Source organism: Scyliorhinus torazame, chromosome 9, assembly GCF_047496885.1.
Source record: "Scyliorhinus torazame isolate Kashiwa2021f chromosome 9, sScyTor2.1, whole genome shotgun sequence".
In the NCBI taxonomy this organism is placed as follows: Eukaryota; Metazoa; Chordata; class Chondrichthyes; order Carcharhiniformes; family Scyliorhinidae; genus Scyliorhinus; species Scyliorhinus torazame.
In genome coordinates, this window is record NC_092715.1 from 204,042,813 (window position 1) to 204,061,069 (window position 18,257).

The 18,257-nt window shown below is 44.6% G+C and overlaps 1 protein-coding gene across 2 annotated transcripts in view; it reads left to right on the plus strand.

Moving 5' to 3' along the window:
- kcmf1 (potassium channel modulatory factor 1) overlaps window positions 1–18,257 on the plus strand; it is a 161,876-nt gene that overhangs the window by 107,343 nt on the left and 36,276 nt on the right. The gene's annotated exons all lie outside the window — the stretch shown is intronic.

Genomic DNA, 18,257 nt, shown 5'->3' on the forward strand with positions numbered 1-18,257 from the left:
CCCCTTCACTCGGCCTCTCTTAGACCTTTCTTTCCTGTTTCCCCTTCCTGTAACGAAGTGTGCCAGCTTTAACTTCTTCCCTCCTAAATATTTATTTACCCCAATCTGTAACTGCTCCTCTGCCTTCCTACTCTTTTTGCCACTGTGCTTGGCTTGAATTCCCTAGAATAGACCCTAGCTAACAAGGACCCATCAAGGCACCTGTCGTTGCCTCTTTACTGGCAGCAAACGCAAATGCCCAGCTCCCCTCTATCAGTGAGCACGGGCAGTGCACCTGTTTTGGGGCTAATCTTGCAAACTGTCCTTTCTGTCTCCTTTGACTCTGGCAAATGGTGAATAGTCACCACCTCTCTGAGAATCTCTCCAGAATGTGCATTCACTTGTGATCAAGGTCCATGCCATGATGACATAATAGTGGATAATTGCTTTGACATCATGAGCGGGATTCTCCCCTACCCGGCGGGGCGGGCCGTACCGGCGCCGAGGAGTGGCGTGAACCACTCCGGCGTCGGGCCGCCCGGAAGGTGCGGAATCCTCCGCACCTTCAGGGGCTAGGCCGGCACTGGCGGGGTTGGCGCTGCGGGGGCTTGGGGCGGCGGCAACCGGTGCCGAAGGGCCTCCTCCGTCCGGCGCGAGTTGGCGCATGCGCGGGAGTGCCAGTGTGTGTTGGCGTCATCCCAGCGCATGTGCAGAGGGGTTCTTCTCTGCGCCAGCCATGGCGTAGGTTTACAGCAGCTGGTGCGGAGGGAAAGAGTGCCCCCACGGCACAGGCCCGCCCGTGGATTGGTGGGCTCCGATCGCGGTCCAGGCAACCGTGGGGGCACGCCCAGGGGCCAGATCCCTGCGCGCACGCGCCCCCCCCCCCCTCCGAGGACTCTGCAGACCGCCCATAGAGCCAGGTCCCACCGGTACGGACCTAGTTTGATTTACGTTGACGGGACCGGCCGAAAATGGGCGGCTGCCGAAAATTTCCGAGGAGGTAGCTCAGCCGAACAAGCAGCGCGTCGATAGCTCCAATTCATCATCGTCGCCAATGTGATAAAGCCAGGGGAGTCCAACGAGCTTCTTAAAAGCACTTTATTTTAGCAACAGCATCATACATTCACAGGGCCCAGTTTACCTTTTACCGGGTCCTCATTCCTTTTTTAGCTGGCTCTACAGCTGCCTGCCTTTTATGCTAGTGCTGGGTTAACTCAGTCCAATTGAGCACAGGGAACAATCATCTCCAGCTGGATGAGTCCTGTGCAGGTTACTACAGGTTATTACCTTATCCCAAAACCTACAGTTAATAAAACACAACTAACTATACGCTCTAAACTCATTCTCACAGACTAATTGTGAAGAGCTGCAGAAAACCTTCTTATCTCCACTTCCGTTAGCTAACCCCTTTGGTTAGCTGGGAGACTCCCAACTAGAAAGTAAAACCTTATTTAATTTATAAAGCCACATTAGTGTTCAATTATCAAACCCAACAACAACGATGAAAAGAGTAAGCAAACAATAAACTGCTAACAAACAAAAAGAGGAAAAAGGATTAAATAGCAGGAAACACAAATTTAACCTGAGATGTTTTGAGCATACATAGAAACGGGTTTGAATCTGACATCGGGTGACTGTGTGGACTTTGTACATTCTCCCCCTGTCTGCGTGGGTTTCCTCCGGGTGCTCCGGTTTCCTACCACAATCCAAAGGTGTGCAGGTTAGGTGGATTGGTAATGATAAAGTGCCCCTTAGGGTCCGGTTGTCGGAATAGAGCGGTGGATTGGTCCTCGGTGGGGTGGTTTTTCGAAGGGGCGGTGCAATCTCGATGGGCCGAATGGCCTCCTTCTGTATTGTCGAAATTCTGTGATAGACTATGAGACATAAATAGAAACAGCCTGCTCTGTCATTCATTATGATCATGGCTGATCACAAAGTTCAATACCCTGATCCTGCCTTCCCTCCATATCCCTTGATTCCTTTAGCCCCAAGAGCTACATCTAATTCCGTCTTGAAATTACCCAATGTTTTGCCCTCAACTACTTTTTGTGGGAGTGAGTTCCACAGATTTGCCACTCTCTGGGAGAAAAAATTACTCCTCAGCTCATTCCTAAAATGTTTACCCTTATCCTCAAACTATGACCCCTATTTCTGGACTGCCCCACCATCAGGAACGTTCTTTCTGATCCTATTAAAATTTTATAAGTTTCTATGAGATCCCATCTCACTCTTCTAAACTCCAACGAATATAATCCTAATCCAGTTAGTCTCTCTCCTTATATGACAGTCCTGCCATTCCCAGGAATCAGCCTGGTAAACCTTTGCTGCACTCCCTCCATAGAAAAACACTCCGATAAGGACACCAAAACTGCACAAAATACTCCAGGTGTGTCCTCGCCAGTGCCCTATATAATGCAGTAAATTGCATTGTTCACAAATAGAGTAGATCAAATGTGTTTTCAGGTAAAATTACTACGGTTCTGACTCACTAGAATTACACAGGGCTATTGTACCAGACTAAATACAGTGAGCCAGAAATGTCCCTGGAATACAGTGAAACTTAATAATCATCTTGTGAAATGTTCATACACTTAGCATCACCATTTCAGATTTGCTCTAAATTTGTGCTGAGTCTAGAAAAAAACATTTTGATCTCTTACACAAAGTTGAAATGCTTTGGCTACAAATCTGGGATTACTGGTGACACCAGTTCTAATAGACGTTTTAAAAGTACGCCACACATTGTATTGCATTAAAATGTATTGGTGTGTGTAGGATTATTGCTATTATGTGTTGGTACTAACACACTAGCATGCTAAGTATGTCTGGTGCAACACTGAATTAAAATTAAAAACGACAAAGGGAAGAGAGACAGGAAAAAGAGGGGACACAAGGGAAAGACTGGGAGAAAAGGGAGGTGAGTGACATTAGTGGGAATGGGGAGAAGTTTCAGTAGTTTTGTAAATGTAGAGGGTGCAGGCTGTGAGGGACTGGATTACCACCACCGGACAAAGAAAACTGGGCATGTAATGCAAGAGTTCCCTGAATGAATCTTGCTCTTCAGTTCTGATGCTGTTATGGGCAATGTATTTCTGCGGAGTAAAACTGGAGCCAACTCCACACCAACATGGATCGCTCACCAGTACAGGTTGGGATGAGGGGTGTGGAAAGGTCAGAAAAGTAGTAGTGTAAGGTGACATGATTATTGAGGAACTGGCGGGCTTTTCTGCAGCCACAGACGTGGAAGGTTTCCAGGATGGTATGTTGTCTCCCTAATTCCAGGGTCAAGAATATCACAGAGGCGCTGCAGAACATTCTCAGGGGTTCTGGGGGCGGGCAAACAGCCAGAGGTCTTGGTCCATATCAGCAACAGTAACATGGGCAGAGGGAGGGTTGTCGGTCCTCAGACAGAAATTAAGGAGTTAAGAAATAAATTATTAATCAAAGATTACTCCTGTGTCATGCACAAATGAGTGCAGAAATATGAGGATAGTGTAGATAAGTGTGTGAGATGGCACAGGTTGAAGGCTTTAGATTCCTGGGGGCTTGAAACCAGTTCTGTGGCAGGTGAGACCTGTACAAGCTGGTCAAAAAAGTGGAAGGCAGTGTTCAGGAGGCGGAATGTGAAGTATTGACTCAGATGAGTATAGAGAGGAAATATTGTGGGGTTCAGCATTTTTGAAAGTAAATAAATGACCATGCCCGGATAAAGTCCAAAGATGCGTACGTTAGGTGGCTTCAGTTTTACTCCGCAGAAATATATTCCCCATAACAGCATCAGAACTGAATGCCGGTTAAAGAGCAAGATTCAATCAGGGAACTCATGCAATACTTGTCTGGTGGTGGTGGCCTCCTGCACTGTCGGGATTCTATGAAATGTAACGCAGACTGCTTAAAGAAGCCAGAGATGAGATTGTAGAGACTTTGACCATCATTTGATGCATTAGTTTTACAAATTAATCTTGTAGTCCTTCTGAACCTTTTCCAGAAGGTGTTTACAAGAACAAAATAGTGTTCATTGTCAGTAATCAGTTCTCCTGTAGGTACACCCCAGCACCCTATTTATCTTTCTCACAAACCTTTAGTGAGCTATGTACTAGAACGCTCAGACGTTTTAAAATCACAATTATTTGAAAAAAGATATCCTTGTGTTGAAGCAGCTCAGAGAAGGTTCACTCGACTCATTCCTGGGATGAGAGGGTTATCTTATGAAGAAAGGTTACTCAGGCTGTTCCTATACCCATCGGAGTTTAGAAGAATGAGAGCTAATCTTATTGAAACTTAAAAGATCTTTTTTATTCATTCATGAGATGTGGATGTTGCTGAATGGGACCAACCTACCCCTAATTGCCCTTGAACTGAGTGGCTTGCTAGGTCATTTCAGAACGCATTGAAGAGTCAACCACATTGCTGTGGACCTGGAGTCACATGTAGGCCAGACAAGGTATTAAAATGGCAAATTTCCTTCCCTAAGTGACATTAGTGAACCAGGTGTTTTTTTCTGACAATCAACAAGTGGTTTCACAATCATCGATAGACTTTTAATTCCTGATTTTTATTGAATTCAAATTTCACCATCTGCCATGGTGGAATTTGAACTGGGATCCCCCGAGCATTACCTTGGGTTTCTAGATTACTAGTCCAGTGACAATACCACTACACCATTACCTTCCCGGGGGTTTGATAAGATAGCTACCTGGAGGATGTTTCTGCTCCACTTGTGGGAGGGACTAGAACCAGGGGTCACAGACTGAGATGAGGAGTTTGTTTTTAAGGTCATTTGTGTGGAATTCTCTTCCCCAGAAAGCTGCGGAGGCTGGGTCATTGAATTTACTCAAGGCCAAGTTAGAAATATTTTTGTGAGGAGGGCACAAAGAGGCTGCAGATATAGAGAAGTTAAATGAGTGGGCAAGAAAGTGTCAGGAGTATAATGCAGGGAATTTTGAGGCCATTTTCATTGGAAGTAACGATAGAAAAGCAGACTATTTTTTGGAAGATATGAAATTTGTAAAAGTTGATGATCAGAGGGACTTGGGTGTGCTCGTCAAAATGAACAAAACCTGCAGGAACAACAAACAAATAGGAAGGTACATGGCATGGATTTTATTGCAAGAGAATTGGAGTGTAAAAATAAAGACAGTTTGCTACAATTATGTAGGGCTTTGGTGAGACCACACCTGGAATACTTTGCGCGGTTTTGGTCTTCATATTTAGGGAAGGTTATACTTGCATTGGAGACAGTACAGCAAAGTTTCAGGAGATTGATCCCTGGGATGATGGGGTTATCCTATGATAAGAGCCTGGGTAAACTGGACCTGTGCTGTCTGGCTTTGAGAAAAATGAGCAGTGATCTCAATGGAATATTCAAGCTTCCGAAAGGGCTTGTCAGTGAGACATTGCTTTCCCTGGGAATCTAGAAGATGGGGGCAGGGTTTCAGATTAAGGGATCGATCAGTTAGGGCTGAGATGAGGAGAGATTTCTTCACTCAAAGAAATTCTCTATCCCAGAAGATTGCGAATTCTTCATCATTGAATATATTCAAGGCTGAAATTAACATATTTTTGGTGTGTAGAAGAAGCGAAGGATATGGGTAGCAGGCAGGAAAGTGGAGTTGAGGCAGCAGATCAGCCTTGTTCGCATTGAATGGTGGAGCAGATTCGAAGGGGTGTATGGTCAATTCCTGCTTCCGGTTCTTATGATATTTATTAGAATTTAATATTTTAGAGGGCAGCATGGTGGCCCAGCGTTAGCACTGGGACTATAGCGCTGAGGACCTGGGTTCGAATCCCGGCTCTGGGCCACTGTCCGTGTGGAGTTTGCACGTTCTCCCCGTGTCTGCGTGGATTTCACCCCCACAACCCAAAGATGTGTAGGTTAGGTGGATTGGCCATGCTAAATTGCCCCTTAATTGGAAATAAATAAATAATTGGGTACGCTAAATTTATATAAAAAATAAATATTTTAGAGACCGACGCAACAAAGTTACAAAATAATACCATACATGAGGAGAGCAGGGAGGAAAAGGCTCAACGTACAGCCGCTTTAAACCTGATGCCCTGGGTCGTATTGGTGACTTTCCCAGGGCATCCCCCTGAGTGCCCTCTGGCCCCAGCCGACCCATCAGCTGTATGGGCACTCCAGCACAACCTGTACCATCTTTTTGGCTTTGGTAAGTGTGTGTGGAGAGTGTGTGTTTATGCGCGGCTACAGCTTGTCAGCCCTGCGAGTGTCGATCATGGAACCGGCGAATCCTGCACTGTTTTTCATGGGAATCGATGGTGTTCCACGTGGCACCAGTGCTAGCCTCTCACCGGTAGTGGAATCGGTGCGGGTGAGGCGCCGATTTTCCCGTTGTGAAAGTCCACAGAATTTCCATTGGCGTCAACGGAGAATCCAGCTCCTTATCTACTAGACCTAACGTTCCGGATAATAAGAGTTCAGGACATTGAAACATGGCTGGCCTCAACATGGCCAGGAATGAGCTGTGCCTCCAAATAGAGCAGGGAAAAAGTAAAAGCAGTGACAAAGTGAGAGACGCTACCAAATCCAACCTTCCACCCCTCTCCCTGCTCCGACTCCTCTCATCTTAACGAGACGGGCGTGAAGACAAGGAACAACCCTTTCCCTCAACCACAAGGATCATAAGACACTAAAGTATTATTTTTAGGATTAAAATGATGCAAAAATCCCATTTTCCATATTTGACTGGGCATGAACTTGCTAAATCAGGATAACCAACGGTACAGGCCATTACACCCATAATACACACCCACCTGTAGGAAAAAAAGACAGCATTAAGCAAACAACATGATCAACAATGTCCACGATAACAACTGAATTGCAGGGCAGTCCACAGGAGAAAGACATCTTCACAGACGCCCAAAGAAAGTAAAAGCCAAGAATAAAACATGATCAATGAGCACCCTTCAGGATCTTTCAAGAACTCCCAACGATTGAAGCATAAAACACCATTACTTCCACCGTGCCATCTCGCCAACGTCCAGGTCGTCCACAGGCTAGGCCTCAGCCGAGGGGATGACTCGGCTGATACAGCCACTTCCAACTCCTCACAATGAGCATCAGGAATAGGACAATGCAGGGCCAGTGATTAGTAGGCCAACCGACCCCTGGCCTTGAAGACAGGATGCGCAATGTGCCCCATCGAATCTGAAATGCCCAGTCCCCAAATCGAGATTACCGAAACTTGGCAGCCAATCTTTGAACTCACTTGGGAACACTTCCACCACCTCTCGCCAAGGACCAGGCTCAGTGGTGTACCCCTCTCTGTCCCCCTCTCCTTCTTCCGAACCCATCAGGATGGATGACAAGCCATGCAGCAGGAACTCAATGGAACGGAGTTGGGCCTCCACCAAGGAAAGTGCTCTCTCAAGTACAAGAATCTCCTTGTGCGCCTCCACCACCTCCATAAAAGTACCCCACAATTCTTGGAAGGGAAATCTGACGGCCTGCACATCAGAGCCGAGACTTTCCACCAGGATGACATCTCTTGGCAGTCATCATCTGATGCAGACAGCATCGCCAACGCGGGAGCCCACTCAATGGCAACTGTGCCACTGAAAGCAAGGCCCCACACTAGCCCACTCCAACCACCATGGACAAATAAGGATTTTAGCATATTATCTCTGCCCTTTCTTGCAAGAACCTGACCAAACAGTTCTTGGGGCATATCACAGGCCTTACACCCCAGACAAGACAAATACAAAATGTGCAACAGGCTGAAAAGATGGATTAAAAATGACCAGAGCCAGAGCTGCTGCTCTCATGCTCACCCCAGTTCTTGCATTTTTAATGTATGAAAAATTACAACACATAAATTGACCCTCTGCTCCAATCAGTCTGTGCTGACATTACTCTCCACGCGAATAATTATTTTCATATTACTTTTATTCACCCTATTTCTGTAACTCTTCAACCCCATTTCTTTCATTCTTTTTAATTAGACAATTCCTGAATCTGAGCAGTTTCCATCTCAATAACTAATCCTGGCAGGAAACTCCATAAACTCAAATTTCTGTGTAAAGGATGTTTCTCCTATTCTCTGTTCTAAATATCTTTAACGTTTAATCTTGTGTCTTCTTCCCTCAATGATTGGAAAGAGTCTGCTTCTATCTTCCTTGTCGCATATTTCATAATTTTAAACACATCTCTCATACATCTTGTAATCTACTTTGTTCCAATGAATAACGGTCTTCATATTTATATTTCCTCGTGTATATATAGAAGTCATCTGTTTTTGGTCCTTTGAATCTTCAGTAATCTGGAGCTCTTAAGGTTATAGTTACGCATCATTTATATAGAATTTGTGTTCTATATCCTGTGATAAGAATTCTATTAGCATTTCTAATGGTATTATCAGCCTGAGGTACTGGCTTTAACGTCCTATACACTGAGTACCCTATCATGGATCCCTCTGCTCTATCACAGCACAAACCTGTTGGGTTAAAATGGTTAAACTTTTCTATTCACATTTGGGAATTTTTTTAATATTTAAATTATAACCATAGTAGCACTGAGAAGAGAGGGCCTGGTGTTGGCAATTTTTGGCCAGCAAATTGTTGTAAATTGACCTCAAAAAAAGCATCCACAGTTGACACTTGTGTAGTTCAACCTCTGGGTGTTTTTAGTTTAATTGAACACAGTACGAAGTATTAATTGTACCAGCTCTTCTAAAAAATTGGTACTGAGGGTCCACTGGTACAACTACTTCAGGAATGCAGCAATTAGGTCGCACACAGCACAACCAGCTCAACTTTGACTTCCACACTGTGTGACACATTGTGCAAAATGTTGACGGCTGAAATTGTTGCACATGCATCACTGCATTGATGGAGTAAGTGATCATTTAGTGACCACGTTAATTAACGCATGTATGCAAGGCCAGGATGTATTCATTGGAAGTGTGCCGAAGAAGGGACCAAGTGATCACAAGATTATTGCAAATAAGGCTATTTAGCCCATTTTAGTTGATTCCTTTAATATCCAGTTCTGGCCTGTACTACTATTCCTGAAAGTTTATTCTGTACTTTCATAATTTTTTTTCTGGAAACATTTCCTGGCATCAGAACTAAATTTTTCTTCTACTATGTTCCCTTATCCTGCTCTTGCTAATCAACTTAAAGTAATATTTCAGATTTACCTTTTCTATTCCCTCTCTGGTATGCTTCTATCCAATCACCTCAGATATCTCCTTTTGAAGAAGTTTTCCCAGTCGCTCCTCATAACAGATCTTAACAGAGGGGTTCACCCACGCCACTCTTTTCTACACTGAATGCTTCCCTATGTTTCAGCAATCAGAACAAAATGCATTTTCAACTTGTGGTCTGATCAGAGTACTATACATTGCGCTTACAGCTTCGTCTTTCAACCTCCTTTTGGCCTTATTGCTGTTCTGAAAGGGTTAGACACAATGAATAGAATTCTCCTATCCCATCCGCAGTGTGTTTGCTGGCAGGCAGGAATGGAGAATCTAGCGGGAGTGAAAATGTCAGAAACCCACCTGCGAAAAATCACATTATATGTGATTAAAAAATCACAACCATTGGCAGGTTGATCTTTCCGCTGGCTGGTGATGTGAATGTCATTTGCATCTCATGAATGCTCATTAAAGCAGCTTCCGCCAGCATCCCATCAGGCCGTACAATCTTGTATCACACCAGTGTGAAATTACGTTGTTCTAAAACCCGACTAATAAAGAGTGGCATACACAAGGCGGTCCTCAGGTTGCAAGCAACTTTGAGGCAACTGCAACAAAGCCAACCTGCCATAGTGATGCACTGTGCACCAATCTGCTGGGGAAACATACAACGTTGCGCATTTCACCACCGTCTCCCTTATAGAGCATTACATAAGGACTTCTGAAGGTGCAATTCAGTTGCCTGAACTGCCCAGGTGGCTCTCTGCAAAATGCACCAGAGAGGCTTTACCAAATGATTGCAGTTTGCATGCTCTTAACAATTTGGCTGTGCAGAAAGGTGAGGCTTTAGCAATGGCTGAACTGGAGGAGGGAAGACGCCTTCAAATGATGAAGGCTGGAAGCTCAAGGGATGCTGAGGGATAACGTGAGCATGCTGATGGGATGGAGGAAGGGAAACATGAGAGGTGTGCCCATAATACTCGAAAAACTGAAAGGTTCCAAGAGAAGTAAAACTAAGTCCGATCATCAGGAAACAATTCCTCTAGCCCTCCAAGCCATTTTGTGACTTCTGAGGGAATAGCCAAACCATCGCTGAGAGGATGGGTCCTGCATTCACACTTGGGCCTTAAGAGTTCCTAATTCACTCAAATCAGATCTTAGCTGTGGTCATTGGTGTCCTGCTAATGCACTCACTCTGTCAAAGTAACTCCAGCAAGGATGTAAGTTGAGGCTAGACCTTCCTACGCCATGTAAGGATGCAGACTTTGCCTCGAGGAAGTGTGGACCACTGTAGGACTCTCTCCTAAAGTGCAAGTCTTGGTTTCGGACACTATCGGTTAGGAACCCCAGGTGCGCAGAGTCACATTGCTGAGAAGCATTCCTCAGCCATTGATATCCCTTGAGGACTAATCCCTTAGGCGGCACTGTAGCAGAGTGGTTGGCACTGTTGTTTCATAGTACCAGGGTCACAGGTTCGATACCTGGCCTGGGTCACTGTCTGTGCGGAGTCTGCACGTTCTCTCCTGTGTCTGCGTGGGTTTCTTCCAGGTGCTCCGGTTTCCTCCCACAAGTCCAGAAAGATGTTTGTTTAGGTGAATTGGACATTCTGAATTCTCCCTCCGTGTATCCAAACAGGTGCCGGAATGTGGCGACTAGGGGGTTTCACAGTAACTTCATTGCAGTGTTAATGTAAGCCTATTTGTGACAATAATAAAGATTATTATTATTATTAAGATTGAGAACTCACCCATCACATACTCCTAATAAAGAATTACACACTTCCTGATAACACAAGGATCCGGCAATAAGTTGCATTGAAGTTGATATCACATGAATGTTAATCTTAAAAGGGGGCACTCGAGTGTGAGGAATAAGAGGATTGCAAAGATCTAAATCAAAATGCTTTCATCTGACCATTACATTCACATACATACCCATGGAATGGTTGTCAGAAATTGCAATTTATTCAGGGTAGGTGGATTGGCCACGCTAAATTGCCCCTTAATTGAAAAAATGAATTGGATACTCTAAATTTAAAAAAAAAAGAAATTACAATTTATTTACAGTGATGGAGAAACCTGTGTCTCTGAGGTCACATCAAAGCTTTCCTAACCCTACCATTATATCTTGGTGCAACCTCAACATCTGAGGCAGCCTGCTGATTGCTACATCTTGATGTCAGTGTTGACCATGTGGATGTCCTCTGGCTGCACAAGCACTTGAGGGATCCAGCTGCATAAGGATTTCCTGCTGAGGGGAAGAAGCATCCCCCAACGGTCTGCACTGCTGGTGATGGTGCAGGCACAGGCAAAGGAGATGCTGAGCGTTTGCACATCCTTGGATTGTGAGTGGAGACTCCTGGAATGTGAGCAACAAGACAGATAGGGACTTCCGGTGGTGACCATGGAGTGAGTGGGTGCACATAAGGTGGCTCCTGCCTGAGGTCGGATTCTTTGGCTCTTTTTGCTCGTTTTACAGGCTTTAGCAGGTGGAAAAAGTGATAATATTGAGGCTAAGGTATTCTCCTTCAATGGGGAATGTCGAAGAGTTACCAAACAAGGAGTGCGACAAGTAAGGGGCAACATTCAGGCCAGGATGACTCGTGTGGCGCAGCAGAGTAATAGATGGCGGAGAGACCTGTGGTGTTGTTGCCCGAGAGGGTTCTGCTACTTCCAAATCAGGGACTTTGTGAGAAAGGAGTTGGCAACTTTTCCGAGGTTACCACCCCCACTGTTGCATGGAAAAATTCTGTCTGAGGACGAGAATGGGGGGAGGTTAAGATCTCAGACATATACGGGGAATGAATGGAAAAGGAGAGTGCGGACTGTGCACAAGAGGTCTGGCCAATCACACCCACACGCTCTGGGTCTGCTCCAAGTCTGGAAGTCCTTTGTGGGGACTATTTCAGAGATTTAGGGGGGGGGTGGCTCTGAGTCCTTGGGTAGCGATATTTGGGATGTCGGAGGATCCGTGAATGCAGGTGGGGAGAGAAGCCTTTGCCTCCCTGATAGCCTGAAGGTGGATCTTGTTAGGGTGGTGGTATCTGGAGCCGCCCAAGGCAATGGGTTAGGTGAGTGATTTGGTGGAATTCCTTCATTTGGAGAAAATAACATTTGCCCTTAGGGGATCAGAAGAGCGGTTTTCTTTTCGAGATAGAGGCTGTTCATCGCCTTCTTTAAAGAATGATAAACATCGGGGGTGGGGGGTTATTGCATTGTGGGTTTTTTTTATAACTGGAAAGAAGATTGTGTTGGGACATAAAGGGGTTTTGTATTAGGACTATGGTTTATGGATGATGGGAAGGGGCAGCGGCATGGGAACCTGGATTGTAGTTTTAGGGTAAGGGAGAATGAGAGTATAGAGGTCAGGAGCTCAGATTTGACGTCGCAGGAGGGGGCCAGTGTTCAGGTAGGTGGTTTGAAGTGTGTCTACTTCAATGCCAGGAGTATACAAAATAAGGTAGGGGAACTGGCAGCATGGGTTGGTACCTGGGACTTCGATGTTGTGGCCATTTCGGAGACATGGATAGAGCAGGGACAGGAATGGATGTTGCAGGTTCCGGGGTTTAGGTGTTTTAGTAAGCTCAGAGAAGGAGGCAAAAGAGGGGGAGGTGTGGCGCTGCTAGTCAAGAGCAGTATTACGGTGGCGGAGAGGATGCTAGATGGGGACTCATCTTCCGAGGTAGTATGGGCTGAGGTTAGAAACATGAAAGGAGAGGTCACACTGTTGGGAGTCTTCTATAGGCCTCCAAATAGTTCTAGGGATGTAGAGGAAAGGATGGCGAGGATGATCCTGGATAAGAGCGAAAGTAACAGGGTAGTTATTATGGGAGACTTTAACTTTCCAAATATTGACTGGAAAAGATATAGTTCGAGTACATTAGATGGGTCGTTTTTTGTACAGTGTGTGCAGGAGGGTTTCCTGACACAGTTTGTTGACAGGCCAACAAGAGGCGAGGCCACATTGGATTTGGTTTTGGGTAATGAACCAGGCCAGGTGTTGGATTTGGAGGTAGGTGAGCACTTTGGGGACAGTGACCACAATTCGGTGACGTTTACATTAAGGATGGAAAGGGATAAGTATACACCGCAGGGCAAGAGTTATAGCTGGGGGAAGGGAAATTATGATGCCATTAGACGTGACTTGGGGGGGATAAGGTGGAGAAGTAGGCTGCAAGTGTTGGACACACTGGATAAGTGGAGCTTGTTCAAGGATCAGCTACTGCGTGTTCTTGATAAGTATGTACCGGTCAGGCAGGGAGGAAGGTGCCGAGCGAGGGAACCGTGGTTTACCAAAGAAGTGGAATCTCTTGTTAAGAGGAAGAAGGAGGCCTATGTGAAGATGAGGTGTGAAGTTTCAGTTGGGGCGATGGATAGTTACAAGGTAGCGAGGAAGGATCTAAAGAGAGAGCCAAGACGAGCAAGGAGGGGACATGAGAAGTATTTGGCAGGAAGGATCAAGGAAAACCCAAAAGCTTTCTCTCGGTATGTCAGGAATAAGCGAATGACTAGGGAAAGAGTAGGACCAGTCAAGGACAGGGATGGGAAGTTGTGTGTAGAGTCTGAAGAGATAGGCGAGATACTAAATGAATATTTTTCGTCAGTATTCACTCAGGAAAAAGATAATGTTGTGGAGGAGAATGCTGAGCTCCAGGTAAATAGATTAGATGGCATTGAGGTACGTAGGGAAGAGGTGTTGGCAATTCTGGACAGGCTGAAAATAGATAAGTCCCCGGGACCTGATGGGATTTATCCTAGGATTCTCTGGGAGGCCAGGGAAGAGATTGCTGGACCATTGGCTTTGATTTTTATGTCATCATTGGCTACAGGAATAGTGCCAGAGGACTGGAGGATAGCAAATGTGGTCCCTTTGTTCAAAAAGGGGAGCAGAGACAACCCCGGCAACTATAGACCGGTGAGCCTCACGTCTGTAGTGGGTAAAGTCTTGGAGGGGATTATAAGAGACAAGATTTATAATCATCTAGATAGGAATAATATGATCAGGGATAGTCAGCATGGCTTTGTGAAGGGTAGGTCATGCCTCACAAACCTTATCGAGTTCTTTGAGAAGGTGACTGAACAGGTAGACGAGGGTAGAGCAGTTGATGTGGTGTATATGGATTTCAGCAAAGCGTTTGATAAGGTTCCCCACGGTAGGCTATTGCAGAAAATACGGAGGCTGGGGATTGAGGGTGATTTAGAGATGTGGATCAGAAATTGGCTAGCTGAAAGAAGACAGAGGGTGGTGGTTGATGGGAAATGTTCAGAATGGAGTTCAGTCACAAGTGGAATACCACAAGGATCTGTTCTGGGGCCGTTGCTGTTTTTGTAATTTTTATCAATGACCTAGAGGAAGGTGCAGAAGGGTGGGTGAGTAAATTTGCAGACGATACTAAAGTCGGTGGTGTTGTCGATAGTGTGGAAGGAAGTAGCAGGTTACAGAGGGATATAGATAAGCTGCAGAGCTGGGCTGAGAGGTGGCAAATGGAGTTTAATGTAGAGAAGTGTGAGGTGATTCACTTTGGAAGGAATAACAGGAATGTGGAATATTTGGCTAATGGAAAAGTTCTTGAAAGTGTGGATGAGCAGAGGGATCTAGGTGTCCATGTACATAGATCCCTGAAAGTTGCCACCCAGGTTGATAGGGTGGTGAAGAAGGCCTATGGAGTGTTGGCCTTTATTGGTAGAGGGATGGAGTTCCGGAGTCAGGAGGTCATGTTGCAGCTGTACAGAACTCTGGTACGGCCGCATTTGGAGTATTGCGTACAGTTCTGGTCACCGCATTATAGGAAGGACGTGGAGGCTTTGGAGCGGGTGCAGAGGAGATTTACCAGGATGTTGCCTGGTATGGAGGGAAAATCTTATGAGGAAAGGCTGATGGACTTGAGGTTGTTTTCGTTGGAGAGAAGAAGGTTAAGAGGAGACTTAATAGAGGCATACAAAATGATTAGGGGGTTGGATAGGGTGGACAGTGAGAGCCTTCTCCCGCGGATGGAAATGGCTGGCACGAGGGGACATAACTTTAAACTGAGGGGTAATAGATATAGGTCAGAGGTAGGTTCTTTACGCAAAGAGTAGTGAGGCCGTGGAATGCCCTACCTGCTACAGTAGTGAACTCGCCAACATTGAGGGCATTTAAAAGTTTATTGGATAAACATATGGATGATAATGGTATAGTGTAGGTTAGATGGCTTTTGTTTCGGTGCAACATCGTGGGCCGAAGGGCCTGTACTGCGCTGTATTGTTCTATGTTCTATGTTACGTGTAAGTAATTTGAAAATGCCTTGAATAAAAATATTTTTTACAAATACAGATGCGATGATAGTGTTGTGAAAGTCTTATTCAGAGTAATTGTTGATACGTGTCCCCCGAGGCTGAATGCGTGCAATCTGTGAAAAGAATAGCCATTTGAGTATATGATGCCATGCTGAGTGTTTGATAATGAAGGGAGCCGCGAGAGGACTTACCCTGCCAGAGCGGATGAGATCATTCATCTTCTTCCTGCACTCCCTGGCACTTAGTGGGCATCTGGCAGCTGCACTGATCTCGTGGCAAAGGCCTCTTAGGTCAGAGAAGTGATGTTGGTGTGCTGCTTTGAGCCGTCCCTCAGGTAAGAGCACATGCTGATGAATCTGGACACCCTGAATAACGACCTAAGGGGCCCTGATGGTGAAAGCTGGTGTGCTCTCCTTGAGCCTCCACGCCTTTTGTCTCTGGGTTGCTGACATCCTGCATGGTCTGGTGAAGGCAGATGGACTGGAGAAAGGGATATGAGTGTGCTGGACTATATGGTGTCAGGACCTTCAAACCACCAGTTGTTAACAGAAGGAGAAATCAGCTGCAGCCAGACAGTAATTTGGAGGGGAATCGTACCTGTATATCATTAATGAGGTTCCAAGCAAAGAATCTGGTGAGGGATCCTGCCATTCTGGCCAGTGGGAAAGGTGCTGCTGGAGCTGCCCGCCACTGCATTTGGTCTCAAACTGAGAATTCTGCCCAATGTTCTTGTCTGCTAAGACCTCGAGATCTATTTAAAGATCATCTGTGGACATATTATCACCATTCATAGAGCGCGCATATTGATTTTCATTTCAATGCACTGCAACTTAAGTCCATCTGCATTAAATTTGATTCACCATTTTTCTTTTATTAAATTTATAAGCTTTGAACTGTTTCCAATAGTTCCACTGCCTGACTTAGTTTGATATCATCTTCAAATTTGACCATGTGCATTTGTTTCTAAATTAAGGTTATTTTTGTAAACTATAAGCTAATGATCCCAATGCCAAACCCAGAAATACCAAATTCAATACTCTCACCTGCTCCATACCACTGCAGCAGTGTAACTCCACGAACAATCGTTTCCTTTCTTATCCATTCCAAAAGTTCACTTTGAATTCCTTGTCTGTGTTTGACCAGTAACCTGTAATTTTGCAATAAAAGCAAAAAACGCTGGAAAAACGGAAATCTGTGGAGAGAGAAAAGAGTTAATGTTTCAAGTTCAATGTTACTCTTTGTTCCAACTCGGCAGATTTCCAGTATCTGGTATTTTGCTTTTATTTTCGCCTGTAATTTCAAATCTGTTACATGCCTTTTTCATACAGCCTCTGTGGGGTAGAGAATAGTTCGCTTGGATTGTAATTTCTTTAATTTGTACGGTTGATCTGGCAGTATCTTCCCCTTCTGGATCCATGTTGACTTTTGTTTACTTTTTATATTGGATATTTTGCAGTTATTTTATACAGAATGGAAGTACAGCTAACAGATCTGTTTTTGCTTGTCTCTTTGCCCCAGATTTTAAATAAAAGCACCACCTTAGCCTGTTTCCAATCTAGTTGTACCTTCTCACTGTCCAGTGATTTTGTCAGGCTGATTATCAGTAGCCTACAAATCGTCTCCCTACTCTCTCTTGCCACTCAGGATGAGGGTAGCTGCATTGAGGTTAGAGAGTTTGGTTGAACATTCCGTAATCATGAAGTCCATTGGGAAAATACAAAGTTCAGCCTCTATTGAGGGTAGAATATTGCTGATAATGTCACATAGACGTAGGAAATTGGCTCAGAGGACCTTTATAGCCAGTAGATTTATATCTGAAATTTTGAGATTATTTCTGTGTTCTGAGGTTTGGTTGGGCTTTCTGTAAATTAATAAATAAGCTATCTTCCTGTGTATCTTCATTTTAGTTTTATTGAAGTAAAAGCTAAAGTATAGGCTCACTGACCCAGAAGCATTAAGCTGTCATTAAGGTTCAGACTATATCTGGGTGGCGCAGTGGTTAGCACTGCTGCCTCACGGGACCGAGAACCCGGATTCGATCTCGCCCCCGGGTTGCTGTCTGTGTGGAGTTTGCATATTCTCCCCACGTCTATGTGGGTCCCATCCCCACAACCTAAAAAGGTGTGCAGGGTAGGTCGATTGGCCACGCCAAATTGCCCTTTAATTGGGGAAAAAATAATTGGGTACTCTAAATTTTTTTTAAAGGATCAGACTATATCTAAGTTTTGGTGCTTATTTGGGGAAAATAAGAGCAGGTACTGCAGCTTGGACAACTCCCATTTGAAGAATTATTCCCTGAAGGGTGATTTCCAACCAATGGGGATCCAGTAATTCACAGAGACTGTGCGCTTTTTGATTCTCTATCACAACAGATTGAGCAAGAGGCAAAACAAATTAGCAGGCAAATGTGCTGCCCCCTGGTGGCATGAGTTCAGCTTGAGCAAAGCTGCCATTTATTCCCTATTAGAATTAATTTCCTCTGAGTACCAAGATTTCTTTGTGAAAATAGAAAGATAATTCAACTTTTTTTTTTAATGTTCAAATTAGTTCTTTAATGCTGGTTCATTTAATAAGTTGTGTTTATAAGGTTAAACTTAATTTTTCTTAAAGAATTAGATGTAAAATTTTCATAGAGAAAATCCTAAAGCAATATAAATTGAGTTTTCACTGTTCAGAGGACTTGATGTTTGACAAATGTACACACGATTTGGCAATGTGATGAACCTAATTTTTAAAAATGCATCACTATGCTTACAATGTAGATCAATGAAGGGAATTGATTGTTGTGTGGCAGGATGTTGTTCATAATTGCCAGTACTTTCACCGAGTTCATCCTTTAAAGGTTCAT